This window comes from Mastomys coucha, unplaced genomic scaffold, assembly GCF_008632895.1.
Source record: "Mastomys coucha isolate ucsf_1 unplaced genomic scaffold, UCSF_Mcou_1 pScaffold4, whole genome shotgun sequence".
Taxonomy (NCBI): domain Eukaryota; kingdom Metazoa; phylum Chordata; class Mammalia; order Rodentia; family Muridae; genus Mastomys; species Mastomys coucha.
Window position 1 is genome coordinate 24,342,387 of NW_022196910.1, and position 8,685 is coordinate 24,351,071.

At 40.2% G+C, this 8,685-nt stretch overlaps 1 pseudogene; it reads right to left on the reverse strand.

Moving 5' to 3' along the window:
• Nucleotides 1-6,489: 6,489 nt before the first annotated feature.
• On the reverse strand, nt 6,490-7,534 carry LOC116076249 (annotated as a pseudogene).
• Between the last annotated feature and the right edge of the window lie 1,151 nt (nt 7,535-8,685).

Below are 8,685 nucleotides of genomic sequence, written 5' to 3' on the forward strand. Positions count from 1 at the left end.
CTCTTCCTTTGCAGTCATAAGATCCTATCCTTCCTGCAATAGGTGCATAACTTCCTCCCTCCCTCCCTCCCTCCCTTCCTCCCTCCCTCCCTCCCTCCATCTCTTTCTTCCTTTTTTCTTCTTTCCTTCCTCTCTCACTAGTCTCCCCTCCACACCCTTCTTTGGAGACAAGTTCTTAGCAAATGCCCCAGGCTGTCCTGCAGTTCACCATGTAACCCAAGTTTGTCTCCAATCCCACAGAAATCCTTCTGCCTTGTCCTTCCAGTCGCTTTACATGTTCTTTCCCATTACTCATTCTAGTTTACATTACTGAAACCCCACTCTTCCTTCCTAAGCTGGAGCAAACCTGAATGCTTCCTGTCTTTTCTCTGGGGGTTGCATTTAAATCTGTGCTACGATTATGGCATGAACAGAGTCAAAGCAGAGTGAGGATGGTGGCTATCTTTCCTCACCAGCAACCCCTTGGTGCCTACTCCCTTCTCTCGGGTCTTGCCACACACACACACATACACACACACACACACACACACACACACACACACACACACACACACACTCACTAACATTGTTCGAAGGACTCAGATTCAGCAAAACTCCCAGCTTTGTTCTGTCCTTGCATGCACAGTGCTTCTTCACCTTTGTAGATCATGCTGGGAAACAGGGAAGTTCAGCATCTAAGCATCTCTCTCTCTCTCTCTCTCTCTCTCTCTCTCTCTCTCTCTCTCTCTCTCTCTCTTTCTCTCTCTCTCTCTGCATTTATAGGTAGGTTGTGCTGGAGAATAGGGAAGTTCATTCAGCATCTAAGCACCCCCCCCCCATTATTCTCAGGAGCATGAGACCATTCTGTTAGGTCCGTGGGGCTTCCTAAGGTCCTACCTCTCACATAACACACTGATATCTCCTTCCCTTGAGGATTGCTTGAAGACTCTATCATTAGAGCCCCTCCTCCCCTATTTAGGACCCTGACATTTCCCTTTCCCTCCACACACACAGAGCCTTTTTAAGAACCACCTACATCTAAGTCCATGTTTGCTCTGAGTCTTCTTGCTTCTCACCCTCTGAGGAAATGATGTTTAGTGAATTGTGAGATGAAGTGATGTGGGAGGAGTCACATGGGAACTCTTTGCTAACCCCATCCTGTTGTCTCTGGGTTCTGTTAGGTTCTTTTGAAACTCAAAACCTTTTGCTGTGTATATACTAAAATTGGGTGGAAGGCATTTTAAGCGGGAAATGGTACCCCCGTTCTAAGATGCCATCCTGGTGTACTAATGCTTGCATGTCTTAAACTAGAGCATGTCTTTCCGCCTCCAGGGCGGCTGTGGCTTATGCTTTTCTTTTATTAACTTTTCAAATCAGAGGTTCTCAACCCTCCTAATGCTGTGACTCTTTAATATAGTTCCTCATGTTATGGTGACCCTATTATAAAAGTCTTTTTGTTGCTACTTCATAAGTGTCCTTTTGCTACTGTTATGCATCGTAATATAAATTCTGATATACAGAAAATCTGAGGTGTGAAAGAGTCGTTCAACCCCCCAAAAGGGTCACAACCTATGGGTTGTGAGCTGCTTCTCTAAATCATGATGTAAACCCAGAAAAAAGACAGAGGAATGGCTACTTACCTGAATTTAGCTAGCTGCCAACATATACAATGAGGGCTCAGAATGCCAATTAACAGAAAAAATTATGTGAATTGAAATGCATACCTAACTAGTACCCTCAGAGCTCCCAGAGTCTCAACCACCAACCAAGGAGTACACACAGTGGGACTGATTGCTCTGGCAGTGTGTGTATAGTGGAGGATTGCAAATTCGATCATCAATGGGAGGAGAGGACCTCAGCCCTGTGAAGGTTCTGTGCTCCAGTGTGGGGGAATGCCAGGGCCTATAAGCAGGAGAGGGTGGGGTGGCAGGCATGGGGAGTGGGGAGGCAGCTGGGGTTTGTTTTTGTTGTTTTTGTTTGTTTCTTTGGTTTTAGAGGGGAAACTGGGAAGGGAGAAATTTACATGTTAATAAAAAAAATATCTAATAAAAAAAAAAGAGGGCTGGTGAGATGGCTCAGTGGATAAGAACACCGACTGCTCTTCTGAAGGTCCTGAGTTCAAATCCCAGCAACCACATGGTGGCTCATAACCACCCATAATGAGATCTGATGCCCTCTTCTGGTGTGTCTGAGGACAGCTACAGTGTACTTACATATAACAATAAATAAATCTTTAAAAAAAAAAAAAAGAAAAAAAGAAATGCATACCTTTGGCACTAAATAAGAGCATGTCTAGTGTCCCATGAAAGTCATAGTGATGAGAAGAGAGGAATATCTTACTGTGTGATGAGCCAGCTAGTTAGTCACACCATTAATGCTAAAAGCTTTCTCTTCTCGAATGTTTGCCATATGCCAAATACAAGCCAGTTTCCCCAATCACATGACAAAGTGTGGTGTCATTTATTCTCTTCATTTTAGTCTTGAAGAAAGCAACCTTGGCGCATGGAGATAATGTCTGTTGCCCCAAACTCAATAGTGGCAAATGCAGAGGTGGAAGCTGTTCACAGGCTTATATGATCTTAAATCCTTAATGCTTCCCTGTGGTCCAACCTGTGTAACCAATGTTGTTTGAATTATTAGGTTCTTAAGGTATTTGCATATCTATATGCCTGTGTGCATGTACTCATGTACAACATTATACTCAAATGCAAAAAGTAAAGCAAGAAAAACTTTATTTTAAGAATTCCCCAATGGGGCTAGTGAGATGCCTCAGCAGTTAAGAGCACTGACTGCTCTTCCGAAGGTCCTGAGTTCAAATCCCAGCAACCACAAGGTGGCTCACAACCATCTGTACAGCTACAATGTACTCATATACATAAAATAAATAAATAAATAAATAAAAAAGAATTCCCCAATGATAGCAAACTTGGAAGATACTCAAGTCTCTTGTATAAGATGGTATAATAATTCCATATAACCTAGGTATTGCCGTCCGTGTACTCTAAAGCACATCTAGGTTACTAACAACACCTGATATGGTAGGAGTGCCTTATAGATACTTTTCATAGTGTAGTATTAAGGGGATAGTGACAAGAAAAGAATCTATCCATGTTGTATGTGTGTGTATATATATATATATATATATATATATATATATATATATATATATATGTGTGTGTGTGTGTGTGTGTGTGTGTGTGTATGTGTATATGCTGTATGTGTGTATATGCATGTACATGTCTATTCATGCATATATATGTACATGTGTGTTTGTATGTGTATGTTTAGTAAATCCCTTTATTATCTAGGGAATTCAATGTGGTTTGCAACCATTATAGAGGAAAGACTAAACTATACACTTTTGTTTATTACTGTTAGAATCTGGGTGCTGTTGCTGTCATTTTCTATGAAGCCTACTGATTCATTTAATATATTTTCTATTGAAAAATTCTTTTTATCCCATGTATTTTGATCATTATTTTCTCTTCTCATTTTCTCCCAGATCCTCCCGACCACCCCCATCCATCCAGCTCCTAATCTTCTTCCCACTTCACTTATTAATAAATGCAGGCTGTGGTCTTGAATCCTTGGTATGTTTAAGCCAAACATTGAACTTATCAGGCCTTTTAGACCTGGAGGCAAAATAAAAAAAAAAAAAAAGAAAGAAAGAAAGAAAGAATGTTTGTGTGAATCCTGTGGGGATAAATGTTTGCTCTCTGCATTGCCTGGCAAGATGCTGGCAGTGTCTTTTTGCAAATAAGATATGCTTGTTTATATTTTCCCTCAGGATTTAACATTCTTATGTATCTAAAGCCCTCTCCTCTAAAGATGGAGAAATGCAATTCATTTTCACAATAAGACATTTTTCCCATTTCCCAGGCAAATTCAATGCACCTTCTGTTGGATGTTTGGGATCCAAGGGGGCAACACGGAGTGTTTTCTAGCAGGACCTGAATGAATGTATTTAGAATGTACTGGCAGAGCTATGGAAACCTGGAATATTTATATGAGGAAAAGGTGACTAAAAAGGCAGAATTGAGAGGTCATACTTACAGATGAGTCACTTACAGATGGTGACACGCAACATCTTAAACACAGGTATATGAGTTAGGTGTTTCCAGAAGCCCAGGCACAAACCATGTCTATTTATGGAAGGAATTCCCTTTGGATTCTGCCGATATCACATTTTGGTCTTGTTGGGAGGTGTGTTTCTAAGGACATCATTAAAAATGTGCAATGAATGGGTAGGAGTGTGGCTCTGTTAGTGAAGTTCTATCCTGGCAAGCATGAGGTTCTGGGTTTCCCCCAAGCACTGCAAAAATCACTGTACCCACAAAGAGCTCAAGGTTTATTGGAAGGACATTTGTTCAAGAATGCTTAATAAAGGTATATTTCAGAGAATTGTTGCTTGGTGTCTTTTCAATTTTTAGCTAGTTTTTATAGGACAAGGACATTTGAGGAGCTGCAAGAACCACAGTGAAGTATGTGTGTGTGTGTGTGTGTGTGTGTGTGTGTGTGTGTATGTGGTGTGTGCGTGTGTGTGCCTGTGCAGTATCAATTTCCTTTTATTTATTTTAGTATCTCTATTTGCCAGGCAGTGGTGGTGTGCACCTTTATCCCAGCACTTTGGAGACAGAGGCAGGAGGATCTCTGAGTTTAAGGCCAGCCTGGTCTGTAGAGCGAGTTCCAGGACAGCCAGGGTAACAAAGACACTTTGTGGAACCCTTTCCTCCTCCGAAAAACCCAATAAATAAAATTCTTATTTATCTTTAGTTTTATATGTATACATATTTTGCCATGTCTGTGTGTGTGTATGCACATGTATGTCTTTTGAACACCTTAAGTACTGTTATATAAGCTCAGTAATTCTACACTTGTAGCTACTGAGTGCAAAGAGCAGATCCCATGCTATCATGAGGACTGAGTGGACCAGGCCTGGCTGGGCAGTGTGGTAGGAAGAAAAGAAAAAGGAAGCTCATATTTTCAAAAGTTCTGTTAGTTTTCCATGTCCTGTCATATAAATTCTTATTGAACACCTTTAGATCACTTCCCATTCATTTACTTTAATCTTCTACTTTATTGATTCCTTTATTTGTTCATGTAGGAATTGTCACTGTCTATCTGTTTGGACTTATATTCTTTTTCAGTCTCTATCTCCTAAAAGAAATTCATAAGTTGTAAGTATTCAGAACATTAAGGATTCTGGGGTCCCAGAAGTTCCTCATTGGACCCCTGGTTAGGACAAACATGCTTTCTGGGTGGCAGTGGTGGCCCAGGCCTTTAATTCCTACACAGAGGCAGAGGCAAGCAGATCTCTGTGAGTTCTAGGCCTGCCTGGTCTACATAGCGAGTTCTAGGGCATCCAGAACTACACACAGAGAAAACCTGTGTCAAAGAACCAAAAATAAAAATAAATAGGAAGAAGAAACACGTGTTTGTTGTTTTCTATCTTGAACACTAACCACTTTTCTTATGGTACCTTCTACTCAAAATTGGTGTATGGCTTTCATTTCTTCTGTTAATTCTTAAAGATGTTTATATCATAACAAAGTATAAATGTGTAAAGTAAGCACATTTATTTGGCTGGTAGTTAGGAAAAATGCTGTTTGATAAAGCTAAACTCTTATTTCAGGACATTGACTTTTATTTCATAATTGTGTATGTAGAAAATTCTTATGATAGTCAGAAAACTGATTCTTTCCCCCAATGTCCACATCTTCATTCCTAGAACCTATAATTGGTGGTTGATAATTATTGTATGGCAAAAGGGACTTTGAAAATATGATTAAGTTTAAGGAGTATGAAGCAGGGTGACAATTCAGACGAGCTCAGGGGAATAATCTGAATATTTATATCTAGAAAGCATTTACAGACCACAGCAGAGGGAGGTGTAAGGCAAATGTAGGGCCAGAGTTTCTCTACCAATGGCTCTGAAGATGCAGAGACTTCATAGACAGGGCAGCTAAGATACAAGAAAGAAAGAAAGAGAGAAAGAAAGAAAGAAAGAAGGAAAGAAAGAAAGAGAGAGAGAGAAGGAGGGATGGATGGAGGAAGGAAGGAAGGAAGAAAGAAAGGGAGAAAGGAAGGAAGGGAGGAAGGAAGAGTAAAAAGAAAAGTAGATTATTCTGTAGACCATTCAGAAAAACCCAGGCCCAGCTAATCCCTTCATTTCATTTTAACCTAGGACCTTAATTTTAACCTAGGACCTGTTGTTAATCTTCTAAGTTTAGACCCTGTAAGATATATGGTAAGTGCAATTATTACTGCAATAGGAGATATCATTCTGTTATCAAAACTATAAAATGATAAAATAAATATATGCAAATTTAGAAAATAATTCTTTTTTTTTTTTTTGAACAACCAAATAAACTTTTATTATTGGCTAGAAAACCATTACAGAAGTAACAGCACAGTACACCTCTCCACTTTGCAGTACAGAAATACATTTTTCCAAGCGTCACTCTTGTTGAGTCTCAACAAGAGTAAGTCTGTCTACTTATTCAATGTCTTCTCTAGAAGCTTCCTTTCTTAATTATTGTATTCATGAAGAGCCTGGGCCATGAAGAATTTGCCAAGGTTTTGCGCAGTGAACTCTTTGATGTTCTGGCAATAAGTGCTAATCTGACCCAGGGGCCTGGTGAGACTTGTAGAGTTTGGGGAGGTCCTCCTCAGGGAGTGGGGATTCACTTCGACTCTGGCGCTGCATGTTCTCCTGTTGGCGACGCTGCTGACACTGGTGTTTTTGCTGCTGCTGCTGCTTACTGGTGTTCCTCATGTACACGTTGTATTTGATTATGTCCTGGCCCTTCTTATCCATCCGGTCCACAGCAACTTGAGATTCTTCCCCAAATGATTGCTACTAGCGAGACTGAGCAACTCATGCTTATCCGCCACAGCTGACTTCTTCTCAAGCTCCCACATTAGGACATTGATCAGATGTGAGTTTTTAATTACAATCGGCACTTCTTCAAACATGTGCTCAAAGGTGATGCTTGCCTTTTTCAGTGCTTCAGGGGGAAAGTCCTTCTCTTTACAAACTTCTATCAGTTTAGGAGTCAGTCTGTATGCCTTCAGTGGGAGAGATCCTTCGGCAGTTTTTATGGGATCGTAAATGAGAACGACTGATTTGTTCAATGCGTGCTGGTAACTGAACTGAGAATCCAGAAGCACCCGGATAAGGAAGGAGCCATAAAATGTGGACTGATACCAGCCCAGGTGGAGGTGATCAATGTTTACATAGTGAAGGCTGTGCATCATCTCCATCTGAGGCTGCACTTCATCAAAATCAGCATTATCCTCTATGTGCTGGGGGAATGGGAAACAGTTGTTAATCTCTAGTAGATCTTCTACAACCAGACCCAAGATCACTTCCTAAACAACCCTGTCCTTCTTCTTGATAATGTTTGATTATCTTTAATACTACCAGGCCATCGATCTGTACCTGCTTTACTGCCAAAGCTCCAGAGTCGCCTTTGCCTTTGCCCTTGCCCATGGTGCCACCAGCAGAGCTGGAGGAGGTGGTGGTGGAGCTGGTGCCTTCTTTGCACGACGCCATGTTTCCAGCCAGACAGGAAGAAAAAGAAGTTGAAAATAATTCTTGATTTTAAAAGATGTTGGTAAAGGAGGGATGGTTTTGGGGTGGATTCATGGTGGAGTCTCTTTCTTTTTCTCTAGAATTACTTGAGTGGAATCTCAATGAGGGACTGTCTAGATCAAGTTTGCTTTCAGTTATGTTTGTGGGAGAATATTTTAGTTAAATTAATTGAGCTCTGTCCATTGTGGGTAGCACCATTCCTTAGGCAGAGGAGCCTGACGAGCAGAGGACATGCATGCATACATTAATTAATCATGTCTCCTGACTATGTATGCCCTGTGATTACATGGTTCAAATTCTTGCTTTCTGAGTTCTACACAACAACGGACTGTAACCTAGAATTGTGAGTCAAACCACAATATCTATCTATCTATCTATCTATCTATCTATCTATCTATCTATCTATCTATCTCCTTTAAGTTGCTTTTGTTAGGGTATTTTATGATAGCTATAAGAAAGGAAACTAACTCACAGGGCAACTAATAAATAAACAATGACAACTAGAGTAAAAAAGGGTAAGGAGACCTATTATGATTATGATTATGATTACTATTATTATTTTGTGATTGCCTGAAATTTGCTATGTAGATGAGGCTGGCATAAAATTCACAGAGATCTGCCTGTCTCTGCCTCCCAAATGTTGTGATTGAATAGTGTATCACCACATCCAGGTGAAGTCCATTGCTTTAAAATAAGAAAAAATATTAATAAATAGAAAAGATACCAGTGGATTCTCCAGTGGTTCTTGAGTTTAGAGTGAGAAATAAGAATGTATTAAATATTTAAGAAGACCGAGATAGGAGGTCCTATGGACTGTTTTCATCTCTGTTTCCATCGGTGAGCTTATACGTTTCTTAATTTATTGCTTCCAGTGTAACAGGCTTATTTTGTGAAACAGTTACCACTTGCCTTTACATTGTTTAAATTCATCCCTGGCACCCAGGTCAAGTACAGTAGCTGATGAAAGGCTTGTGATGCCGTTAAGTAATACTTTCTGTAACTGCCACAGGATATTTTCTTGTAATTCAGGTTTGACTTGTTTAGGGTTCAAATAGCAAAGTTTATTTGCAGCGAGAGCCTTCCACATCATAAAAATGTAGCTACTTTTCCTT